This window comes from Cynocephalus volans, chromosome 10 (genome assembly GCF_027409185.1).
Source record: "Cynocephalus volans isolate mCynVol1 chromosome 10, mCynVol1.pri, whole genome shotgun sequence".
NCBI classification, from domain to species: domain Eukaryota; kingdom Metazoa; phylum Chordata; class Mammalia; order Dermoptera; family Cynocephalidae; genus Cynocephalus; species Cynocephalus volans.
This window is the reverse complement of record NC_084469.1, coordinates 11451956-11476923: the sequence shown is the minus strand read 5'-3', so window position 1 is coordinate 11476923 and position 24968 is coordinate 11451956.

The window sequence follows — 24968 nt, the reverse complement described above, 5'->3', positions numbered from 1 at the left end:
CCCCAACTGTAAAATGAGGAATGATTGTGGGATATCTGTTCGGTGCCTCTCAGATTTGTTGAGAGTACTAAAAAAAGGATGTTTCAAAATGGAAGTGTTATTGCTACCTTTCAGATACTATCTTGTTATAATTGTACATCAGGGAAAAATGCCTTCACAAATTCTGTGATATGATGATAAAAATTACCACTAATTAATTAAAATATTATAATTCTAATATAATATTTTAATATTAATTAAAATATTATAGTTTTGTGTATGGTAATCTCAGAAAATGACCATTACACTCTAAGTTCTCTTTCTCTCTCTTTTCTTCCTTCTCTCCCTCTCTTTTTCTTTCTTTCTTTGTAAGATAATTTTGCCAGGATCTTGACTCAGCAGATTTGGATAAGGGTGGGAAGAGAATGTTAGAAGAACATGAAATGGGGGAATTTGAGTATTAACCATTTATGACATGCCAGGAAATCATCCAGGCATTTGCACACAGAACCTCATTTAATTTTGAATGCAACATATGTGCTACGTATTATTATTAGTTTGATTTTCCCGGTGAAAAAGCTGAGGTTTAAAGTGGTTATGTAACTAACCCCAAATTGAACAGCTAATGTACAGCAGAGGCATGAACCTCATTCTAGTATATCTGATTCTAGAAACAAAGTCTTTGACTACTATAGTATATTACATTGGCAATCCTGTTCAGGATATCTGGAGAGATTTCTTTCTTGATATTTCTGTGTAACTGATAAGTGAATTAGGGTGCAAGCCAGCTACAGAATACCTCTGTATTAAAAAAATATATGGAATATTGCCTAGAGAAGAAGGGTGAGGCAATTTATTCTTGGTGTATGATAACTACCTTCTGTCCCTAGTTTATTTTAAAAGTGACTTATGAATAAAATTTAAGAAGATAATTTATGTAATTGGAGTAATCTGTATTAGATGTCATTACAGATCTCTGCTTTTCTTAAGCTACAATTAAATGTTGATAAAATTGTACTGGTTTTTATTATCTTCAACTGAACATATCAGTGAAACCAGTATGTCAGATTGATTGATCTATATTTAGCAAAAGAAATTTAGTATTATTTTACAAATTTATTAAAAACTTGGAAATTCTGCCATAGCTCTATATTGCCTTATACACATAATTAAACTTTATTTTAATATGTACTTGGGTTATGAAATGCAGTGTATGTGAAAAACCTGGAATTTCATGTTAGTCTATAGGGTTTTGAAGTTAATATCCATTACAAACTGGGTATCTGTATACAAGAGCAAAATAGAGCAAGTCAATACACGATGTATCATCACTATAAAAATTAACTGACATAATATTTACAAGGTTAAAATTTAAGTTGTTAAAATCTGCAGTAAATAAATGAGCATATACTGATGAGTTAGCCAATATAGAAATTGATAGGTAACATTTCTCAGATGCAAAGATCGGAAACTGAATTTATTCTTACAAAAATAAACATGTCGTCCAAACAATTTTATTGAAATAAATATTGTATTTGATTTCCTTACTGTATTTATTATAATATCATATTCTGTATAACATAGTAATTACAAGATCTGGGGCAAATGATAAATAAGAATACAAGAGAAATGTGATTTAAAAAGTAAATGTTAAAAATGCAAAAATAATATTATTGCCTAAAATGGTGAAATATAAAAATTTAATGAGTAAAATGTTAGTTTTCATTTCTCTTCCAACCACATAACCAGGAGAATAAAATGTTAACAATTTGATGTTTATACTTCCAAAGTTTCCAATATGCATATTCAAATATTTTATATATTTAGTTATATTTATAAACATGGAATTATGTTATACCATATACAGACACTCTGCATTTTCTGTTATGAACATTTAATTGTAGTTAAAGTAGAGCAGAGGTATAGAATTAATTCTACCACAGATTATTCCAATTACATATCTCTATTTTTCTTGCCTGTGTTTTACTTTAAATTTTTTAATAAATAATTTAACTGTAGTATCTTCATAGTTAATTTTTGTGGCCCGTGATATTCTTCTTTTGAAGTAGGCATTATGCTGCCATCACAGAATAAATTTGGAAATGTTTTACCTTTAATAATACTATGAAATATTTTAGTAGAAGAGAAAACATTAGTCCTAGAACTTTTTTGTTTCCCAATATTCTTGAGTAGTTCCCTTTTAACTTCTCTTTATTTTTTAAAGTTCTTTTATGGCTTCTTTGGCTGGTTTCTGGGGTCTGTTTTATTCTACTCAAATATTTTTTTAGGGTTACTTTACCTAGACCACATTGCTTCAATTTTTATATGTGCTCTGGATAAGATATATCAATGTATTTTGTTTCAAGTGATAGAATATCCAATTCAAAATGGTTTAAACAACAATACAGAGGTTGCATAGAGATGGTTTAATTGTGTGATTGGGGACTGGCCCGATTTCTCAGCAGTTATCTTGACTCTTCTCTCCTCTTTGCACTGAATTCATTACATACTCACTCCTTTTCCAGTGGCCAAATAGCTATGCACTGCCAGGCTTTCTGTCACAAAGCTAAACACCAGAACATACTAATACTCAAACCAAAGTATAATACTAATTGACTTGGGGCCAATTCAATCACAGCCAAAACATACAGACTCCTCATCTTGGGATGGGGGGGATGATAAAACGACAAATAATAAAGAAATAAAATGACCTAAAGAAGTGACCAAAATATTTTTGACAGTGTTTAAGGTATCTTTTGACAGCTGGTAGTGCATGAATTCTTTCACCGATGCTGTTTAATATTTTAATCTTAAAAATATTGTTCATATCTGCGTATTTATATTTTCCTGTAAATTTTGGAATCAACTTGTCATGAAAAAATATTTTTAAAATGTTTGTTAGATTGAAATAGTAGTTATAGAAACTAAATGATCAAACCTGGATGATGAAATTATGGTTTTGCAGCAATTTCTCATAGTTCTGGATTCTTACACATAACTGCATTAACCATCTCTCCTAAGAATCAATTGGGGAGTAAATAAGTTTTTCATGCTGTTCTGAGATTTATAATTTAACTGGCTTTGAATAATGCTCCCTGATAGATCGTGAACATAACCAGTGCCATTTTAGGCAAGGCCAAGCACAAAATGTCCCCCAACCCCTAATCCCCTTCCCTTTACAAGAAGCCTCATGACTTCTGTGAAATAGAAAGTCTTTTTGCTTCCACATGGGTACAATGCCCCTCCCTCAGAATGCCCCTCCTTGATTGCTTCAGCCAGCCCTTGGGGCCCTGCAGTCTATATAAGCTCTCCCACCCCCAGGCCTGATGCTGCCCTCCGTTTTGAGTGCAGCCTGGCAGATTTATTTCCTTTAACAAAGCTTGATCGGTACCTGGCGTTTTGCTTCACTTTCTTTCATTATGGTGTCGAAACCCAGGAAAGGTCCTGGCCAGGACTTCAGGCAGTCCCCTCGCTTGGGTTGATTGGCCCCTGGCTGCCCTTCCCAGATCTGCTGAACTGGGTACCTCTGGGACTCTCTCCTTTTGCCATTTCAGACCAATGCATCCAATATCAGCCTCAAATCAGGGTGAGTCAGTGGGTCAGTCCTACCTCCATGGGTTCCCCTGACTCTTCTCTTTCTACTTTCTGAAGCCCAGGTGCCTCACTGAGGGAACCCCTCTCATGCCCCCCAGCTATTGGAGAATGCTCCTCTAGCCAGTCAGTGGCTCCTTTTTTGAAAAGAAGGCACACACCAAAGAGGATGCTCCTTGGTGTTACCCTTCTTCTACCGGGCCTGATCACCTCCTTTCTCACCCTCTAAATGGGATCCTCACAATCTAAACCCCCAACTCCATGCCCTTGGGCTGTCTCCTAGCCAATTGACCCCTTGGCCTCCAGGGAGACATTAAACCTAAACATCTTATTTTCTACTGTAATCCATGCTCTACACCTCTGAGTTGGCTCCTGGACAATCTCTCGGCCTCCAGGGATACATTAAAACCTGAATTCCTTGTTTTCTACTACAATCAGGTTTGGCCTAAGTACAAACTAGACAATGGATCCCAGTGGCCACAAGATGGCACACTCAAGTTAGATACTCTTAGAGATTTAGTCAATTTTTGTCACTGAAACAGCAAGGCTGGAGAGATTCCTTATGTTCAAGCCTTCTTCTATCTCTAAATGCATCCTTCTCTCTGTCAAAACTGTCCTACGTCTCAAATTCTCCTAGCTCATTCCTGACCTCCCCTTCTGGACTCGGATCAATCTTTTGATCCATCAGCATATTCTGCTCCCTGACCACCTCCTTACACACCAGATCCTTCGCCAGCCCCTTCACCTTTTCTCTGTCTTCCCTACACCTGGTCTTGAGATGCTCATCCTCAGCCACCCAACCCTCCTCCTCCTTCCCCTTCATCAGGTGACAACCCTGCCTCACCTCCAGCTCCTTTATATCCCCTCCATGAAGTGGCGGGGATGGAAGGAATTGTCTGGGTCCATATCCCCTTTTCTCTTTCTCATCTCTCCCAAATCAAAAAACATCTGGAATCTTTCCAGTCCAACCCAGATGCATATCTTAAGGAATTCAGATATCTCTCCCAGTCTTATGATCTCACCTGACATGATATTTCTATGATTCTCACCACTACTTTGTCCCTTGAAGACAGGGAGCAGGTCTGGATAATGGCCCAATAGCAGGCAGACAAGGTGCATGCTTAAATTAATAGGTGGCCTGTGGGAGCCATTGCCATCCCTTGCATGGACCCAAACTGGGAATACCAGGCTGGCCATGGGGACCCGGATCTCTGGGATAACATGATCACACACCTACTTCACAGCCTTCAAAAGGCTACTCACAAGTCAGTCAATTATGACAAGCTTAGAGAAATCACACAAAGATACACTAAAAATCCCAGTGAATCCTAATCTGCCTCTCTGAGTCTTTACATAAATACACACGTATAGAACCAAACTCCCCTGCAGGCATGGCTGTCTTACCCTCTCATTTCATTACCCAATCAACCCCTGATATTCAATAAAACCTAAAAAACTTGAGGATGGTCCAAATACGAACCAAAGAGACGTCCTCAATGCTGCTTTCAAGGTTTTTAACAATAGGGAGAAGGAGGAGAAAAAGGATAATTACAAATGCGATCAGGCCAAATACCAGCTACTGGCTAATGCCATCTGTGGCTCACATACCCCAAAGCTGGCTGCCTCAAGAGGCAGGACCCCAGGAACTGCTTCAAATCTGGTCAACTGGGCCACTGGGCATGGGCCTGTTGTAACCCTAGGCCCCCTCCCAGGCCCTGTCCTCACTGGAGACAGCCAGGTCACTGGGGAGTTGACTGTGCCACTCGCCAGAGAGGGAGTGGCCCAGTCACTAACCCACAACCTTTAGCTCCGTGACCATCTCTACTGGAGCTTCTCGGCTTCACCCAAGAGGAGGACTGATGATGCCCAGGTCTTGGGGCCCCCATGGAGATCACCACATGTGAGTCCAGGGTAACGCACCTAATAGCAGGTAAGCCGATCTCTTTTGTCATCAATACAGGGGCCACTTACTTGACCCTTCCTAAATCAGCAAGACCAACAACCCCATCCTCTATCACAATAGTAGGGGTCACGGGATCAGAATACCATCCATGGATCACTCAACCCCATTCCTGCACACTACATCACACCCAATTCACACACAAATTTTTAATAAGGCCTCAATGCCCAGCCCCCTTACTGGGACAGGACATCTTTTCCAAATTCAAAGCTACACTTACCCTAAATACTTTAACTCCAGCTACAATACTCCTGCTACAGACCACCCCAGACCTGGTCCCTGAGACTTCCACCTTCCTCTCCCCCTCAGACAAGGTTAATCCCTGGTATGGGATGCTTCTTCTCCCTCTATTGGTATGCACCATTCCCCTATCCTTGTTAAATTGTGGAACCCCTCTCTGTTCCCTAACGTACCATAATACCCCATTGCTAACAAACCCCTAATAGGCTTAAAACCCGTCGTACACAAACTCCTTTCTTCTATTCTCTTATGGCCTACCCACTTGCCTTTTAAAACACCCATCCTTCTGTTTATAAAGCCTAATGGCTCATACCATTTAGTTCAAGACCTCAGGGCCTTTAATGTGGCCATTTTACCCATAACCTCAATCGTTTCTAACCTCTATATTCTTCTATCCACAATACCAACAACAACCCATTTCTTCTCTGTACTTGACCTCAAAGATGCCTTTTTTCTATCCCCTACACCTTTCCTTTCAAAACCTGTTTGCCTTCACCTGGACTGATCCTGATACACGTCATTGCCAACCACTCACCCAGACAGTACTACCTCAGAGGTTTTGGGATAGCCCCCACTTCTTTGGCCAGGCCTTAGCTCAAGACTTATCTGAACTTCCTCCAGCGTATAGTCCTTTAATATAATATGTGGATGACCTCCTCCTTTGTAGCCCCTCCTATGAGGATTCACAAGCCCACACTGTTGCTCTCCTTAATTTCCAGACCTCCAGGGGATATTGCGTGTCCCCCAGCAAGGCCCAGATTTCTTCTCCTTCAGTTCAAGATTCTAATTTCTGAACTCCCTACTCCTACTACAAAGGGTGAAATCCTTTCTTTCTTGGGGCTTGCAGGGCATCTTCACCTATGGATTCCTAACTTTGGCGTGCTAGCAAAGCCACTTTATGGGGCAGCTAAAGGGGGTCCTGCCATTCCCTGAGATCCAACAAGGCCCATTCATTCTCCCTTCCAGCAACTAAAAGACACTCTCCTCATAGCCCCAGCTCTATCCCTCCCAAACCTATCTCATCCTTTTATCCTACACATCACCAAAACCCAAGGATTGACAGTCCGGGTTTTGGGACAAGAGGCAGGAGATATTTTCTCCCCGGTTGCATACCTCTTTAAACGACCAGACACCACATCCTGGGGATGTGCTTACTGTTTATGGGCCTTGGCAGCAGCCTCCCTTTTAACACAAGAAAGCTCTACACTACCTTTTGGACAACAAACAGTCATTCATTCCCGCCATCATCTTCAAGACCTTCTCAGCCATAAGGACATGTCAATTCTCTCCCCTTCCTGCCTACAACTTATTCACCTTACCTTCATTGAAAATTCCCAGCTTTCCTTTAAACCTTGCCCTCCCTTAAATCCAGCCACTCTCATCCCAAAACACTCACGACCCTTGGAACATAATTACATGGAGGCTTTAGACCTCTTTCTCAATCCCTTTCCACACAACTCCCCGCATCCCATTATGTGGCCCCAACATACATGGCTCATAGATGGGAGCGCCACCTCTGTGCCTGCCCTGCAAGGGGGTTATGCCATAGTCAATCTAATACAAACTACTGAGGCTGCCCCGTTCCCCCCAACACCACTTCCCAACAGGCAGAACTCATTGCCCTCACCCATGCTCTCACTCTGGCAAGTAACAAATGAGACAATACATACACTGACTGTAAGTATGTTTACCACATCCTACACTCCTTCATGGCCATATGGAAGGAGAGAGGATACGTGGCTACTTAAGGAGGGCCTATAAAAAACAGACATCTTATCAAGATAGTTCTTGAGGCTACGCCCTTACCCCTATATACACCCCAAGAAATACAACACTTCCAACAGTTGGGAGCACAGAGGAAGGACAACTGGTATACTCTCTCCAGTCACTATGTCCTCCATACCAAACAAGCTGAGCAAATCCTTTTAGATTTTCATAATTCTATGAACCCCTACTATGCCTTCTTCAGCCCTTACATTCCAGAGAGGACCACCTGCTCAACCCCCAACCCAATACCTCCTTACACTTTGTCCAATTTAGGGCCCACAAAATTGAAAATCTACAGGACCTCCACTCATCCCCCAACCATAGAAGAAGGATGATCTTCCCCCGGTGATTATACTCTCACTCCTGCAGGCCGACTTCACGTCCTTCACACAGGAGCTGCTCCAAGACTGGTCCCGACCCGCCACCTCCAGTGTTGAAGACATCCTTGAGTGGGAAACTGAATTAGCCTGGCAGGACTCCCTCTGCAATTACACCCCCAAGGAGGTTACCCTCTACTCCTTTTTCCTACTATGCACCCTCTCAACCTCTCAGCCCCTAAACGCTTGCCTTTTCTCTTCCTCTTGCTTCTTTCGCTAACAGAGACATATGCCACACCCTGTTCACAATGTATAACCAAGGTCTTCGTGGGTGGAAGGACACTTTCCAACCTCCCGGGTCTGCCACCCAAAATCTTCAGGGGAGCTCTACAGGACACATTAACATCTCTGACATACGTTCCCACAACATGCTGTGACCAGACAACTGCCGCATCATGTTCCTACAGGGGTAAAAACTACAGGATAGCTTTTTCCAAAGGGGATTCTACTGGAGTCCAGTGCCTCCCCACCCCCACCAAAACATTTCTGCTTCACCCAAACCACTCACCTAGGCAATAGCAATAGGGGAGGACTTCAGGACAAAATACGCTGGATCCCAACCATGATGGGACTTATTCTTCTTCTTGGTCCCTTCCTCTTTCAGTTTTTCTCTAGTTTCCTACAGGAACATATTCAGGCCTTCACCAATCAAAAGGTGGCTGAATTTTTCATGGGAGGAGGATATCAGCCCCTCAGAATCAGCAACACTTCCCCAGAAGAATACAGCCTCCCCACACGAAACCAATACCCTGCACCTTATTGTTTTACCCACCAACATAAATCTTTTATTTTTTTATATCTTTGCCCATCTCCAGCAGGAAGTACCTTCAGAAGAATGAGTCCTCTGCCCTTTTTCCCTTCTCTCTATACTTAAAAGGCAAGAATGATGGATCTTGAACATAACCAGTGCCATTTTAGGCAAGGCCAAGCACAAAATGGTCCCCAACCCCTCACCACTTCCCTTCACCAGAATCCTCGTGACTTCTGCAAAATAGAGACTCTTTTTGCTTCCACATGGGTGCAATGCCCCTCCCTCACAATGCCCCTCCTTGATTGCTTCAGCCAGCCCTTGGGGCCCTGCAGTCTATATAAGCCCTCCCACCCCCAGGCCTGATGCTGCCCTCCATTTTGAGCATAGCCCAGCAGATTCTTTTCCTTTAATAAAGCTTGTTTGGTACCCGGCATTTCATCTCACTTTCTTTCACTCCCCTTATAGTATTTAATAGAGCAAGCAAAAGTGATAAGTAATTGAGAATTTCTGTTTTAGTGGCTTTTTTATTAACAAAGATCATATAAGGCCTTTGATGCTTATTTCATTCTCAGGAAGTAGAAAATTACAATAAGTAGAAAGAATGATGACTGAATTTCAGACACATGCCAAGTTATATATGATTGACTATGGGCCTTTCGTATTTTATTTATATATATATATATGAGTAGATATATGTGTGTGTGTAAATATTCATATATAATAATATGTATATGTGTCTGTTTTGCACAAATTGATTATTTATTGCTTTAATATGTTCTGCAGAGCTAAAGGAATCTACAGATATTACTGATGCCCTAAAAATTTTCCGTATGTATTGAAGTCTATCTGTATCTCCATTGAGCTCAGAATATAGTTTTTCTTTTTTTTTCTTTTCTTTAAAAAGAGGAAGCAGAAGGCCATAAACTTATAAATAATATTCCAGGTGGTGGCAGCTGATTTTTATATTTTCAAAAGTATTTCATTGTGCTTTCTTTATGCTGATTCTATTTTTTGAGGAGGAGATTTCTGTTCAAATTCTGTTTGGGCATATCCTTATCTGAAATTATAGTCACTGACCATAGAAACATCCCTCTGTACTGTCTCTCACCCAACCCTTCACCCAGCAAAAGAGTGATTCTCATGAGACGGAGTTGTGTTCTAAATCTATTTAGAATATTCAGCTCATTTTCTGTCCAAGAATTTAGAAAAAATAAATCATTCACTCATGAATTCATTCATAAGACATTTATTGTGAGAAGGTGGTAAACAAGGGATTCTGTTTAATATAAAGGTAACTCAGACACACCCAGCAAAGATGGTGATGGGCATGCACGTCTGACATAACAATAAAGGGTATAAATTCACAACTCTTCTAAAGCACTCGAGTAAAATGTGGGGTGAATAAGGTTAGCTATAATTTTGCTCTTCCCAGTACTTTTGTTTCTAACTTCTTATTTCAGTAAAATAAGCTTTCTTTCATGTGCAAAACAAACAAACAAACAAACAAAAAAATAGTCCTAAGAAGGTTATGGGTGGGGGTGCTACATGATAAATTGGACAATGAATCAGGTTTGGCTAATATCTTCATTCCCTTAGCTTCACAGATTAATCCAAGAATGACTAATTAGACTCCTTGATGAGTCATTCACTATAGTAAAAGGGAAGATGGTTTCTTTCTGTTGCTACTAAACTGGTTGAATACAGGTCCGTGTATGCTAGAAACACATTTCCTTCATATAGAGAATTTTCCTGAAATTAAAGCTGACTCAGCGGGAAACTGAACTGAAAGATGAGAGAAGAGTAGTAATTCTGGGATCCTGACACCATTCCTAAAGCCTGGTTCCTGCCATTTCTGAAGGTCAGTCTGTGGACTTTTATTGTATGAGTTAATCATGTCTGTTCCGGACTTTATTTGTGTCTGGTTGCTTTTACTTGCAACCAGAGTCTGGTGGTTTTATTACTACTTAGAGACAAGAGAAGGTCCTTCTACAAGAAAGGGTTAAAGGAGACTGTATGAAGAATGCATTTTAATGTATTTATTTATTCAACAAATATTGATTTATCTCCTCCTCTGTGCCTTACATAGATGTGCTAGATTCCAAATATTTAACAAACCAAAACATGAGAAATGGTCCTGCATTCACCAACTTTTAGCTGTGGCAGAGAAAGTCAAAAAGTCATAAAGAAACATTTTTAAAGTAACATATTCAGACAGGAGCCATGGGAACAAACAAACAAACAGGGTGCTGATGTTGGGAAGAAACAGTGCAAATATTTTCTAAGTTAGGTGGTCAGAAAAGTTATTCAGACGGGGAGGAAGCATTTACACTCAACCTGGAGGATGAGCAAGGACTCTCCAGGCAGAGATAACAGTGAAGGGAGAAAGTGTTCATGTGTATGTATAGGAGTGTGGTATGCTAATGATTATACCAAACAAGATGCAAAGGATCTTTATTGTAATAGGGTCAAATTCTATTTGATCAGGCTTCTGAAAAATTTTTAATAAAGGCCATATTTAGTTTTCCAGAACCCTGGGCAATTTGCTTCAGCCTGGTGATTTTCAATTAGAATTTCCTCAGCCTTTATTTAAGCTAATCAGTTGAGATTCCTCAATAAGTCCCATTGTTTATGAGGTAAGGATTTTGGGGGTAGATAGGGCTGTTGCAGGGCGAGGAGGTGACCTTCAGTGGTCAAAGTCTTGAGGGACTCTCTCTAAGAGACAGAAAACCGTGTAGCTGTAAATGTAAATGCCTACAACACTCTCCATACTTCACTTGGCAGTTTAGATCCATTCCAAAAACGTTTTGGTAAAATGACTTCACTTAACCATTTCACACTCACACAATTTATCTGGGGCAGTAGTATGCTGTTCAATTTTTTGCTGACTACATCATTTGTGTTCTGCAACAATGGTTGGAAAAAATTATGAGGGGAGTGGTTTGAAAAACACACTTGGTACATTTGAGGCACATCCTTGGGCAAACTTGTACCAACATTTTCTTTCTTACCTGTTTATGCAGCATAAGTAAGTTAATTCCTGCCTGGAAAATCATTCTTTAAGAGGTTTACATCTTGACAACTGCTGAGTCATAACATTAAAATGGTTTTCCCATGTTGATCATGGGATAAATCAGGTAAACTCTTTGGTAGTGATATTGATTCTGTATTAATTATTTAACTCCCTGTACATCATAGCAATTTTTCTAAAGTGTATGAGCCTGTTATTTCTTTCAGAAGTGTTAGATAGAGAGGCATGCCTATCGGGATATAAATGTAACACTGATAAATCCAAGTCATCTATAAGTTGAAAATTCAATGTATAGCATTATGTTTTTGTTGGTTGATAGGTTTGCTTTATTTTACTTTGCTTTGATAGATCCCAAATCTTTAATATGCTAAAAATATTATTGTTTAAATTGCAGTGTGTCATATATTATTGAAAACCTTCAGCTCTCAGTTGACTCTCTAAGATAACTATATATATGGAGATGAAAGGATTCTCTTTCAGCTGTGGTGTACTAACATACTGTTGTTTCTTCAGAGTCTCTGCCATGATAGAAGAAAATAAATTCAAAATTTTATTATAAATTCAACATTTATAAAAGTAGCAAAAGACAAGAATATGTTTGCTTTCAAAGAGTAAACTACTTGTTAATAAAAAGAAAATGTCTTCTCTATTAAAGCCCAACATTTAATATTATCAATTTTAAATCAGTTCCTTTGAGCAAAGGGAAGCAACTGATTAGTTTTACCCTATTTATTTACTCTCATATTATCATGATAACTAAAGCAATACATGCTAATTTGGAATAATATTTGGAAACGAATAAAATTCAAAGAGTAGTTTCTTATTAGGATATATAAATTCAGAAGATATTTTCTTTTTTTCCTCAACAACTTAAACAAGCCAAATATACTAAAGAAAAAAAAAAAAAAGAAAATCATAGTTTTTCTGAGCCCATCAGAAGGCTCTAGATGCAAGTAAACCATGATCTAAACTCTACAAAATAGTGACTCTTTTAGAAGAGAGAATCTGGATGCATCTTTGGCAGAATGATCAGAGAATGAGAAATTTGCTATAATGGAAGAGGCAAGCCAAAATGTTAAAATTGTTAATATTCTTCTAAGAGCTGCATTTTGGCTTACTTACATGACAAATAAGAGTTCCAAGGAACCCCAGACAAAGGACAAGTCTCACTCATTCACCAATTCTTCCACAAGCCTTCACCAAGTTTGTTAAGGTAGTATGATGAAGGCTATTTATTTCATGGCCCTATTTATTAGCCTCTCTTGATCTACAATCTTTGCCCTGCAATTTTTTAGTTTTTGTCCAGTTTTTGACCTATCCAGCATCTTAAGCCAATAAAATATTAAATCTTGCCAGAAAGAAATGGACTCTGTACAAACGTCCAATTGTGTGTCTCTGTAAGGCATAGTATAAGACAAGATGAAGAACCAGAGCCTAATCAAGAGCATTGTTCATCCTCAGAATTGCAGGATTTGGAAATATTGGCCCAGGGAATTTCAGAATGATTAAGGACCAGTAACTGCTATGTGCCTCCTATTCATCCTCTTTGCAAATAAGAATATTTATTGCTGGTTTCCTGTCTTTCCCTGTTTCACTACTCTATGTTCCATGTTGGGGTGTGGAATGCATAATTTGTCTTTTCAGTTCATAGTTTTCCATATCAAGGAGATTCACATTCCCAGCTAATGCTGACCATGAATTCCTGGACTTTGAACTTGTAGCATGGTTACATAAGATGAGGTTTTGGTAGAGACTTGAGAGAAAATGAATGCATTTTGTGTAGAAGGACATGAATGATTGGTTCTAGAGGGAACATTATAGTAACTGACTGCTGTGATGCTATGAAATTAATGGCCTCCCTGTATCCACACCCTTTGCCCTGTAACTTTTTATTCCCCTCCATACCCTCACTCTGGGATGGCCTTTCAATTGTTTCGGCTAATAGGACATGATAGAAGTGACAAAATGCAAGTTCTGAGACTAGGCATCAAAAGTACTAAGCTACCAAAAGTACTCACAGGTTTCCTTGCACTTACACATCAGCCTTTCTGTAAGAACATGCCAGGCTAGGCTGCTTGGAAGGATGTAAGAGAAACAGAAATAAGACAGAGTAATGAGAACCACAGTGATCCAGCTGACAGCCAGCCATCCCCAGAAACAGAACTGCCCATTTCACTCATGGCTGACCAGAGATTTATTATGGAGCCAAGCCAAGCCAAGAAGAATCTAACTTGCTGACTCTAAAGAATCATAAGCTAAAATATGGATACTGTTGGATGCCATTAAATTTTTGGTTTGTTATTCAGCAATTCCCAATAGACATATCCCCAAGTTCTACCCTATTATATCTTACCTTTCATTCCCAGAAACCATAGCTCACTGCACAGTTGGTTTATGTCCAAATTTTAAATCTCTAGGGATAAGACTTACTGATTTCTTTCTGTCTCTGGATTAGTTCATCTTCATTTAGATGTACCTCTTCTGAAATATAAGATATGCTCGGGGAGGAACATCTAGTGGTAAATAGTTCATTGTTCCCTCCAAAACTATAGTAGGGAAGGTGGTCAAGGGGAAAATCTATGACCATTTTTTTCTGCATTATTCTATTAGAATTACTCTCCCACTACTTTTACCAAAAAGGGAAGTCAGTAATTTAAAAAATACTTAATCGTTTATATTCTCTGAGCACAATACTAAAACTAAACCTTAATCAAGTTATACTGTAATAATACTTAATTTGAAAAATTCAGTTCCCTAGAATTTAGTTGGGGAAAATGCTGCTATGTCATTACTTTGTTAAACATGAATTTAAACCATACTAAGATGCTTTGAAAAGGCTATAATAATAACAATGATTAGAATATAGAACTTTTCTCTTAGGTAATTATTAGTGTTAAATATTTTTATTTTTCAAAAAAAAGAGGGTTAAAATGAAATAGGTATTTAATTTAAAAAGACAGAAAAATAAAAATAAAACACAACCCAACAGCAATAAAAGTATGACGAAAATAATGAAGATAAAGAACCCGAAATTAGTAAAGATAAAGTGGTGTAGAGTGAGGGGCTAACAGGACACAGGAAAACGTATAAATAATTCTAAGACCTGGCATTGCAAAATAAAAGATATGTTTTTTAACAAATATAATTTAGAAAAAAGAGGAAAACACAAAGATCATTGAACAGAAATGGTAAAGAAGATTAAATAGAAACTGATGAAGCTGTTCTATGGAATATACAGAACTCCAGGTAGAAATCGGCACAGTGAGCATTCCTCTTTCCAGTTCTGAAAGTAAAAAAAAAAAAAAAAAAAACAGAAAAAGAAAAAAGGGAGAAACAGACATTGAAACTTTACCTTTGGTGGTAATAGGAAACATTTGAAAACAAAGTCTACACTAAGCATGAAATGTAAAAAAGTATAGTAAAAAAACAATCAGGCAGTGTAGTGAAACATTTATCATGATAAAGGAAGACATCAAGGTGGGACTTTTTCTGGAGAACAGATACCTCTAAAGTCGCTGTCACATGCACAGAGGCAGAGTCTGTAGGTGCCCATGTAGGCCCAGCATGAACTGCCTGGCTAAGGAGTCTCCCTGCTCCCTGTTTGACCCCACAGTATGCCAGGGGAGGTGGTGCTGAAGGAGGAATTGTCTAAAAAGGAGACATGTAGACATGTTATCTTGGCAAATGTGTCACATTCCACAGGAAAATTTATGAGTGCTAAGTGGCCTTATAGGTCAGATTGTCAGAAGAGATACAGAATACCCATTTTAACTTGTATTTCAGTTTTAAAATAGAGATACTTTTTAAAGTATAAGTATGTTTTGAATATTGCATGTGGCATATGTACACACACAAAAAAACATTTGTTGTTTTTCTGAAATGTAAATATAATTCAGAGCTTTGTGTTTTCATTTGCTAAATATGGCAACCCCACTTACAGCTACTCATTTTTATCAACTGAAACAAAGAGTAACTCTCTAATAGATACATAGAAACTCTTGATTCAGATAATGATTGTGAGCCAGGAAGACTTTTCACTAGCTAAGATATTGCCTTGGCTCCTCTTTAATACAATGTGTTTACAAATACCACTTGTTTGGGAAAAATTTGCCTTATTTAAAAATAAGTAGGAGTAAAATAAACAAAGAAAAAAATCCTAGACTCTACACAAAGATACCATTGGGAAAAGTAGGAAAGAACCAGAGGGACAATAGGAAATAAAGGTTTCATAGCAATAAGATTTTGCCAGAAAATAGCAAAGCAATAAATTCTTCCCAACACGTTTAGAGACTATGTTCACCAGACAAAAACATATCAAGTAAGGAAATTGCAGGCCAATGTCTTTTATAAACATAGGTGCAAAAAGTCTTTAAGAACTTTTAGTAAATTAAACCCAACAATATGCAAAATCAAAAAAAGATAAATTAGGGATTGGAGGCTAGATGATGAAGAGTGGGAGCATTTGTAATTTAATCGGGTGATCAGAGATACCCTTCCAGAGAAGACTTGAAGGAGTTGAGGGCACAGATCTTCATCTGGCTGGTGGAAGTGTTGATACCTCCTCTACTGTTCCCCTTCTGTTTAAAAACCACTGGGTAGGGAAAGGGTTGGGGGAGAAGTTGAAATATCACGTATATGGAATTTTTCCATTATCTTTAATTTTTGTTTTTTGTTCACTGGAGTTTATGGAGAAGTTGAATCATAATAAAGGCGGAGAAAAAAAAGGGAAGCTTAATTTCTGCTACACACAGACATAGATATTGTCAGGAGTTCATCCAGTTCCTTTTGATAAAATGAAAAAGGGAAAAGAAAAGATGCCTTTCAAGAGTAAGGAAGCACAGATCATCTCCTACTTACAATGGTTCAACTTAATGACTTTTTGACTTTATAATGATGGTGTGAAAGTGGAATGGACTCAGTAAAAACTGTACTTGGAGTACCCATAGAACCGTCCTGTTTCTCACTTTCAGTACCATATTCATTAAATTATATGAAATGTTCATCATTTTATCATAAAATATTCTGTGTGTTAGATGGTTTTTACAAACTGTAGGCTAAGGTAAGTGTTCTCAGCATGCTTAAGGTAGGGTAGGCTCAACCATGATGTTTGGTAGGTTATCTGTATTAAATGCATTTTGACTTATGATATTTTCGATTTGTGATGATTTATGGGGATCCTATAGAAAGCTGAGGAGCATCTGTATTTTATTTTCTAAGACATAAAGAGGACTATCAAGCATGTAACCATGTAGACACTTTTTTGTTTGTTTCACAACATTGCGATTGAAAAGTTAGTTTATCATCTGTTATCTGTCAAACTGTGCTCGATCCATGGATATGTCTGTCTTAGAAATATCACCAAACTGTGCTCTTGAGCAGCTATTCCTAAGCAGATCGGCAGCACTCTTGTTAACTTTGAACCGACTGCACCGTGATGTTTTGTGTGTAAGCCCAGTGAGAATGATAAAGGATTCATGCTTCTCGACCAGCTCTAGACAGACATCTGAAGCACCACATTATTTATATGACTGTAGCATAAGATATTGGACTCCTTCAGGGACAAGGGAGACATGTTAGGAAAGCAAAACAAAACAGTTTTTGACATCAGGCATGTGTAATACAATTTAAACATTTAATTCATTCCTGCTGCTCCCTAAACCTTAAACTGTTTTTAATTTATCATTCAGTTCAAGTTAAAGCTCCTTTTTGTAGTTTTTAAAATTCTGCAATATGGGAAACAAAATGAGTTGAGTGACGAAGTTGTTAATAGTGGCTCTTTTAGGGGTGTGAGAATATGTATACTTATTTATTCTCCTTTCCACATTTCTGTGTTGTGCAGACTTTCAATAATAAGCATATGTTACTTTTGGAATGAAAAACATCCTTATTAACATTTTGCATTTATATAATAGTCTTGTTTTGTTTAAATTATGATTAAAAATATTATCAGGAACTTTCTATATCCAGGCACCTAAAATATTTCATTACTCTAATTCCTGACAATGCCATTTTCTCAATATGTCTCTAATTGTTTCACAATACCTGACCTTCATCTCTGCCCCCTACTTCCTTGCCCTTATTACATAAAGTACAGACTATAGATCGACAGCCTAGACATGACATGGAAGTTGGGTAAGAATGCCAAATCTTGGTTCCCACTCCTTGACTTTAGCCATCTAAAACTGACGATAGATTGTCTTGTGACCAACCATAACCTGGAATCAAAAAGAGAAGGAATTTCTGGAAAACAGTTCTGCTTGACTTAAATTCGCTTAGTAGACTACCCCTTACAAGGGGAGAAGAATGGATCTTGGAATAACAAATGTTGAAACGCCTCTCAAAAAAAATGATCTAAATGACTCAAATATATACTCGTACCAATATTTATTTTGTATTAAACTAAATTTTTTAAAAGCTTGCAGAGGTCAAAAATCAGACATCAGTCAGTTCACGTAATGCTATAATTCAGTATGGACAATTAGAAAAATTGCACAGGGCCGAGCCCGTGGCGCACTCGGGAGAGTGCAGCGCTGGGAGCCCAGCGACGCTCCTACCGCGGGTTCGGATCCTATATAGGAATGGCCGGTGCACTCACTGGCTGAGTGCCGGTCACGAAAAAGACAAAAAAAAAAAAAAAAAAAAAAGAAAAGAAAAATTGCACATTAGTTAATTTCTTTTAAACACAATTACTCCAAGAAGCCATTGATCTGAACTTTCTAAGTCCACTTATTAGTGAACTTGTCGTTCCTTCAGCTAATCAAGAATGTACATGTATAAGTACTCTAGATGCATTCCCAAACCTCTGTCTTTTATTAGATGTTTATTCTTTACTACAAAAAAAGTAGCAGAATACTTAGTACCTAGTAATTACATAGAATCTCTTTAAAACTTTATGGATGATAATAAATCTAAGATGCTGACCATTAAACAATCATATCCTTGTAGAATATTTAAAGATTAGTGCAGAAGAGATAGAACTGAAAAACCCAAGTTCATAGTAAAGTATGTCTTACTTGACCCAGATTATAATAATTATTTTGTCAAAGGCAGACAGGGATCGGAAATAGAAACCCAAAAGGATGTCCTCAGTCAGTGTGGAACAATTGAGAAGAATATAGTGGTAATGTCAACAATATAACACTACCACTTATTGAGAGAGACGGACAGACAGACTTGGTAAATTTTAATGATTCAAAAGGCTATAAGTAAAATAACTTATCCTAATCTAAAACATTTTAATATCAATGATTATTTATTTCAGACATTTATAATAATCGTTTGAAGTTTCCCTTTGATATTTAACTTTATGAAACTATCTTTGAAGATTTTATTCAGATTTAGCTGTACTAAAGAATCACAGTTCAATAAGGATAAAACTTTATTTTAATTATTACTTATCTTTTTAGATTTCCACAAGATTCAGAGTCAAGGTGGATGCTGGCATGCTTAGTATGCAAATACATATCAAGTGGGGAAATACCTCTCTGCATCTTTTTAAATGCCTATTGATTTACTCAGTATGCATGTACTGAGGACCTATTTTGTGCCAGACCCTATATAGGTTTGGGAAACAACAAGCCAGGTAGAGTACAGCTCCTGCCCTTAAGGCACTTACAATTTAACAGAGATGTGCACATTATCAATAGTTACAGTATTGGAAATACCAAGGTAGACATAGTCATAGCATATGATGGAAACACAAATTGGTCTCCAACCCAGACTGTGGGATCAAAGACGCTTTTCCAGGAAAAGTTATTATGAAATTGAGATTTGAAGTATGAGCCGGAGATGGCAACTCTAAACAGAATAGCCAGCACATAGGAAGTCATAAACTGAAATTCTTCCATTTCAAGCAGCATAATACTTTGGAAGAAACCTTAAACAGAACCCTAGAAAGAAGTTGCCAAGAAACTATAAACTAAAAATCCAGTGAGTGTTTACAAGCCTCTTGGCAATGTTAGCTTTATTCTTTGCTGAGAAATGCTGCTCTGAGTTTAAATTTGGGCACCTAAGTGAAAAACAAAAAGCAAACAAACAAACAAAAACAACTAGCAACTAACTCCCTCCTCTGCCTCTTGTCTATATTCTACCCATGAGTGGATGATACCTGCTAAAGGGCAAGAGCAAGACTTTAATTTCTTTATCTGTACAATTAAATTAGGACTAAATAACGTAAGGCAGGTAAGCATACTGTGCAAACTGTAAAGTGATACTCAGAATAGAAGACTGTGTGATAGGTTAGAGCTTTTTGCAGCAAACATTCTATCCTTCTCCCCCACTTCATGGAAGGAATTTATTTCCCCATCCCTTAACTTGGAGAGTTGGTCAATAAGATATTAGTAGAAATGATATGACCAGAGGAATAACAGGTACTTGAGTTATTGGGGTGTGATAAGGCCAGCTCACACTGAAAGGTTAAACATTAATTTTAAAAATTAAAAATTTGCAAGATAGTTATCAAACAAGCCATCATTAAAAAATCAGTAAAATTTAAAACAAAGACAATACAGACTCAAAACTATCACTTTCTATTTTACTATATTTTACTATTATCTATGCTGTCAAGGTTATTTGCATTTATTGAATCTCTATAGGTTGGAATTTCGTGGAAGTGTATGCTACTGCACATCTCTCTGTAACTCCAAATGTGAACACACAGTTTGCATTACGGAGATAAAAATATTCTTAAATTATATGACAAAAATACATATGAATTGAAACAAGTTATTTCCTAAGATAGCATTTGTGCAGGAAATAGTGACATGGAAAGGCCAGCTAGCAAGCTTGGCCCTTGGCTAGTGTCTGGTAACTTGGATTCTAGGAGGGTTTTCACCATTCTCAGAACTGAGAATAGTTGCTCACTCCCTTTGATCTGTGCAAGCAGTGTGGTTTATGGTGAACACTAGTTTTCCTTCTGGAATTTTGGAATTTTGAAAAGTGCTAGGCAGAAGGTATGTGTATGAACTGCCCCCAATAAAACCTTGGACGCTGAATCTGAAATGAGCTTTCCTGGTAGACAACACTTCACCACTTGATGCTAGAGGAATTAAGTATATCCTGTGTGTGACTCCACAAAGAGAGGACTTTTGGAATCTTGGGCCTGGTTTATCTGGTTTTTGTCAACTGCACCTTTACTCTTTGCTGAATTTACTCTTTGCTGACTCTTGTGAGTCTTTCTAGAAAATAACAGAACCCAGGGAGGTCTTGGGCCTCTTGACAGAGCACTACACAAACTTGGTGAGTTAAAACGATGTACAGACATAAAGGGATTTTGTCTTTAGTAAATTCTTACCTTGGATTTCTTGACTCTGGCTCTGAAGATTGACAGCTTTCCTATTTGATACTTTCAATGTTTAAACTTTATGAATTTAGTCCCTAGTCCTTAAACTTTAACTTACAGTGTTTGGAGACTGTATATATTAGAGATTTCAGTAAATCTTCAGTTAATGTCTCTGAATGACTTCAACTTTTGATGGTGAGTCACAGTTGGTGACTTTTGGTGACATACTAATGAATGTAAATTTGACCTTCTTTAAGATTTTTGTGTTGTTTTCAATCAAGGACACAGTATACTTCTTTTAATTTATTTATAGCATTATGAGTTTAAGGGAATCTTGCTATAAATATGCTTAAATACTAAATATTAAAATAGGGTTAGTTTAGAAACTGGTATTCATAATTCATTGTTGGTAAGGTATGCAAGTTTCATTCTCTAGAGGATGGCTCCATAAAATTTTAATGAATGTTTTGGCAACCAAATACTCATCTATGCTCCGTAGTAATGCAGGGAAATATTACTTTTCTCAAAGTTGGACCTGCTGTCAAGGGGAATTATTCTTTAAATGGTACCTGGGAGCTTGGCACATGTTTTTAGCAAGCATAGGTAGGAGTTCCTAATAGTTCATTATCAACAAGTTTTATTGGAGAGAATATTATGCTTCACTTAACATCCACAGTAGAGAAATATAGCTTTTAAATATATAGAAGACACAGGGGCTGGCTGTTTAGCTCACTCGGTTAGAGCATGGTGCTGATAACACCAAGGTCAAGGGTTCAGATCCCCATACCAGCCAGCTGCAAAATAAATACATTTATAGGAGATACAGAATGCATATAGGACCCAATATATATATATCTCCTTGAATATTATGTATACTCAAATGCATATATAATTTTAATTTTTGGTTTGGAATGAGTGTTTTTTATTCATTTTTTTTCTTATATTGCTATAGACAGAGTTTTCTGGACAAGGATCTGAAAGGTTACAGGAAACAATAAGATTCATACTCTTGATCAATTTCTTCAGACAGACCATGATATCAAACCAAAGGTAAGGTTTTTGTTTGTTTGTTTGTTTGTTTGTTTGTTTGTTTTGTGGTAGTTTCCCCCCCCTTGCTTTTATCCAGGAACTTTATTTTTAAAGTGAAAAGTTTTTTGATCCTGATATTTTTCTTTGATGTCAATTGATTAACTGAAGATCAATTGATTAAGATTACAGTCCATGACACTTTCAGAGATATACAAATGAGAAAAAATGCCTTCACAGGCTAAAAAAATGAACGTTTTCTTGTGTAGTAACTGAAATTACGTTAGGCAAGAAACCACTGGTGATGTTAAGTGAAGAAAGTGACCAAGTTCTGTTGGGCATGCTCTACGTTTGCTAAGCCGTATGCACCTGAGGGAAGGGAAGCCTTATAATTATAATCAATGATTACCCCTGGGCGTTGAGAGTCTGCACTCTTCAGAATTTAGTAAATTTGAGCAAACGAACATATATTATTTTATAATCTGAAAAAATATATTCTCTTTGTAGCAAAAAGGGGGAGAATGTTCATGTGTACAGCAAATATGCAGAATGACATACCCCAGGGCAGGCTCACCTTACTGCTCTTTCTGACTTGTCTCTCTTGCAATAGAAACTGATGAGCTCCCACTCATGACATGTGACCTCTGCTTGTACCGCTAACTTCTACTTTAGACCTTACTTAACTATATGTCTTTTGTTTCTGATTTTGCTGCTCTTCTTACAGTAAATATTGATTGAATATTTTGAACCAATTCTTTGACGTTGGCTTTACCGTGACTTCGAGTCTGGAATTTTGGGGGAGTAAATACCTGCTCTCCCATGAACTGATATACCTCTGCATATTAAATTTACCTCTCCATTCTCCCTAGCCATGCCTATCTCAACACATTTTTTGCATACATCCTTGGACTCCTTCTTTCCCAGACTCCAGAATTACTTCTCATTTGGGGCCTATTAGCTCTATCCTCAGTCTTCAGTTTAAATCTGACAAATTGCTGCTCCCCTGCCTTCTGCCTTGATCTCACCTATCTAGTACATTGTAGGTCTTTACCAAATGTTCATTAGAAGTAATGAATAAATAAATGAATGATTTAGTACTTCAGAGAAGTCCACCAGAATTTTATATGCCTTCTTGACATGGTACTTTTTTGCTCTTGCCTAAATGCTTCCAAATCTTCAACTCTTGATTCCTCAGTGTAAGTCTTTTCTGTCTGATGCAGCCCAGGGCCAAGTCTTCAGGGAGGGCCTGCATCCATTTGAGAATATGTATTCAGTGTGTCAGCTGTTATGGTTGCTCAAGGAAAATAATCAAAGCCAGGTTTTGTATTTACACCTCCATGTAGGGGAGGTTGAATCTTGGAAATTCTAATTTCTAATTTGCATTTTCCCAAATCTACTGTTGGATTCCTCAGCCTCTACTATTACGTAAAAGACATCAATAGCAGAGCACACCTGAGAGCAGTTTACATTTTAAGAGTTATCAAAGTAATGTGCTAATGGTTTGAGGATATAAGGTCCCAATAAACTATGGCAGATTTGATAATGAGGGTAGAAACAGTAGCTTCTTGACGATCTAAAATTTATATTGCATGTCTTGTTTCCTAGGAGGCCTAGGAATGCTATTTGAGGGTCAATATATATATATATATATATATACCAACCCTCTAATAAGCTGTAAACGTTAAATAAGTAGGCAGAAAATACAAGTTATTTCAAGTACTATATTTTATTAACCATGTGTTGAAGAATTCATTGAGCAGGTACATATGTGCACTCAAAAAGCAGGAAATTCCCTTTTAATTTCCCTGTAGAGGGTCTTGAAGGGAAAGATAATTGTTCTAACGTACAGAAGCAGGTTGTCTTTCATTTTCTTTGCTTTATTCTTCTGTTGACAATAAACCATGTCTTTGCAACTTTGGCAATTTCCAGCAAAAAAACATGTTTATGCAATGTTGAGCCAGTTTTTAGGAGGTATGTAGGCTTGTCAAAGAGCCTCTCTTTCCCCAAACTGTAGAAGGGGTGTCTTTCTTATAATAAATTTTGATTTAATTTTTGTGCTTTATGAAATGATGGGACAAGCAACTTTATTATTTACTTCCTGTATTGAATCTGAGACTCTCTTCTTGGTCAGTCTGAGACAGTGTTAGCTATTTGTGCACCCAAAACTTCTTGACATTTTGGCCTGCCAGTGTCATTCATGGTCACACTGAACCCAGCACTCATTGTAAAAGATGTGTCAAAGGATAATGTGAACTTGTATGGAAAATATTTAGCTGTTTTGTTTTTTTAAGGACAAATCTACCATCAAAAGAAGCATAAATAATTCTTAGATTTGCACAAATGCATTATATTTCCACCCAACTGCTAATATTTTTGGTACTATTCTGGAACAAATCAGGTTATAAAACATCAATTTACTACATATGGAAATATTAAAATTTAAAATATTTATGCTTAACAAAGACAGCTGCAGCATAAATAAAGTCAGGCTGAAGATTTCTGGTGACAGAAATAAAACTGATTTGTCAAATTTGGTGACAGATTACTTATCATTTCAATTATATATACATTATGTTGGCAATTTATTGTCTTATGTACCACTGAGTATTTTTTCTCTTTAATAGCAGTTTTGAGGCAGTGCTATTTGTACTAACAAGGCATATTAAAACAGAAGCACTGACTACTACAAAGCAAACAAATATCTAATGGCCAGGGGATCCTGGCTGGGGCCAAGTTGACAGTTCAATTATCCAAACAGGTTACAAATGATTGCATTGAAGACAAATGCCTGTGGATTTCCCTCTGTGAGTACTTCTCAATAGGACTGAAAAATGTCAAAGAGAAGACGCCTCCTCTTCAAATAACTATATTTGTGAAATGTGATATAGGTGCATATGTGTGTATGTGTGTGTATGTGTGTTTAAATAATTAGGAGAATCTGGGATTTGGGGAATTTATAAAAGGCAAAG